This window comes from Choloepus didactylus, chromosome 7 (assembly GCF_015220235.1).
Source record: "Choloepus didactylus isolate mChoDid1 chromosome 7, mChoDid1.pri, whole genome shotgun sequence".
Taxonomy (NCBI): Eukaryota; Metazoa; Chordata; class Mammalia; order Pilosa; family Megalonychidae; genus Choloepus; species Choloepus didactylus.
The window spans coordinates 66,625,309-66,628,063 of record NC_051313.1 but is presented as its reverse complement, the minus strand read 5'-3'; positions in this window follow the sequence as shown (position 1 = coordinate 66,628,063).

Genomic DNA, 2,755 nt, shown 5'->3' with positions numbered 1-2,755 from the left:
GGTCAGTGTCAATCTGGAAGTCCCTTTGATTCATACCTCTACCCCATTGCTGTTTCCATAATTCCTATTCTGTGCTGTTTTAACTGCATGCCTATAACATAAAAATTATCCTGTTATCCTCACATCATGTGTATTTCTCCCCTTTAAACCATTCAAAAGGACAATACCTGTCTCATCTTCATCAACACTGAGTTCGTCATCTTGTTTCTCTCCTGTTTGGGACACGATTGTCTCTTTCATTGTCAACTTGTCTAATTTTCAAGACTCTTTCCTAATCTGGTTTTACTCTACCTCTCTCTTCTACATCTCCCACTGCACTGGGTTACCAAAGTTGCCTCAGGGCATTATAACGTCACACATCTTTGCTTGCTTTCTCTACGCTGCTCTGTCCTAGAGTTGTCTACCTAAAAAGACTGGCAACCAATTCCCCTCTTCAATTATGCAACTCTTGGAGCAGGGCTAGGCCCTAACCTTGTCTCCTTCTACCTCCATAGTTATTTTATTTCACTGCAGAGGCTTTGATGCATGTCCCTATTACTCAGCCTAAGTAAAGGACACCCCTATTCATCCTGACAGGTTTTAATAATCTTGACATCTAGAGATAAGGCTGAGGATCTTGACCCCCCTTCCCCCATCAGAAACCTTTAAATATGACATGCATTGGTGTGATGATTACTGGGGAGAAGAGTGACTCGGCTCTAACTGCCTACAGAACTGGGATCCCTGAGCCCTTGCCAATCCACAAAGATAATGGATTACATGTCACCATCTTCCCCACCAGCCCCCATGGGTGCCTACTTAAGTTACATAACTAAAAGGAGCCACTAAAGGGGTTCTTTCTAGGACACAAAGGGCTGTACAAAGTTTCCTCCCCAGCTGGAAATGGAAATAGTTGACAACTTTTAAATGTAACCATTATATCACATAACTGTGACTTATAAGATATAAGCCTAGGTCACTTTTGTTTCTTCCACTGTCCCTTTAAATTTATTCAGCAGGGCTAATTCTTCCCCTGCTCCTGGATAAAAGTTGCACAGGCATGGCTTTTTGGGTCACTTTTGGGTACTATGAGAAGCAGTTTTCTTAGATAAAATGTCCAGTTCTGTGTAATAGTAAGAACTTTGGCCCTGATTTAAAGATGTCTTATCTACTCCCATCTTGGACTTGCTGCAGATAGGATGGCTGCAGTAGTGAAAGGGGGGCCTGGAGAGATGGTTCTCTTTCTTTGCCTTGGCTTCTGTTCTTTTTGCCATCCCACTGGGTTCTTGGCTAAAAAAGAGGGAGCCTGGCAGATACTACAAGTCTGGAAAGGAAGAAATGCCTCTCAGACTTATCCCCCAAGCTAGATTTTAAGGTCCTTTGGACATCTCCCCATCTCAGTGTTATGCAGAGAAAGATTAAATAACTTGTTTATGCAGCTAGTAAGTAATGGAACTGGAATTCAAGACCAGGCACTCTGATTAGAGACCATGCTCTTATATATTTCTTTAGAATATAAAAATAAATAAAGTATTTAAAATGTTGATATGAGTTTTCTGGACTCTGATGCACATAAAATTTTGGAGGCCCTTTTTAAAAAGAGTACAACACTTCAAATAGAAAATTAGGTCTAAGAGCCTTTATAAATGAAGGTTAATCCTTGAAGATTAAATTTCATTGGCTCCACAGGAAATCTGTCTCTGCCTAAACCATAAAGATTCAGTCAGTCTCCAGCTAGAGCGGTGTTCTGGTTTGCTAAAGCTGCCATTATGCAAAATACCAGAAATGGATTGGCTTTTATAAAGGCGGTTTATTAGGTTACAAATTTATAGTCCTACGGCCATAAAAGTATCCAAAGTAAAGCATTAAGAAGAGGATATCTTTACTGAAGAAAGGCCAATGGTGTCTGGAACACCTCGGTCAGTTGGGAAGGCATGTGGCTGGCATCTGCTTGTCCTTTGCTCCCGGCTTCTGGTTTCAAAATGGCTTTCTTCAAAATGTCTCTGGGCTTCTGTCTTTGCTCCTCTCTCTCAGCCTCTGTGCATCCTTGTTTGTTCTCCCAGGTTGTTTCTCTCTAAGCATCTGGGGGTCCTCTCTTAGCTTCTCTGGGGCAAACTTTGGGGTTCATCTCTTAGCTTAACATCTCCAAAGGTCCTTCTGTCTGCATCTTCAAGCATCTTCTCCAAGCGCCAGCATCTGTGTCAGCTCTGTTAAGTTCAGTGATCTAATCAAGACCCACCCTGAATGGGTGGGGTCCACACCTCCGTGGAAATGATCTAATCAAAAGGTCTTACCCACAGTTGGGTTAGTCACATCTCCATGGAAATACTCAATCAACAGTTTCCATCCAACAAGATTGGATTAAAAGATCATGGCTCTTTTGGGGTCTATAACAGTTTCATACTGGCACAAGAGGGTAAGCAATGCAGTAGGCTTGGCTTTAGTGCTTAACTGAGGGCAAAGGTAGGAGACATTGTGTGTAGAGGCTTCCTGGGTCCAGAGCTTGGTGTGAACTTGGGATTGGTCAGGAAAGCCTTGATTTGGCGTGCCTTTAAACTAGACAGATTTGACTGTTACTATGGGTATAGGGAGGCAGGAAGTACTTTGAGCAGCTGGAATGTCTAAAGTAGATACTGTGAATTTGTACACATACAGGTGGCAGGCAGTGTCATAACTGAGGGAAGCAAGCCAGGTGTATACTAGTTTCTGTGGCTGTTGTAACAAATTAACACAAATTTGGTAGCTTAAAACAACAGAAATTTATTCTTTCACAGTT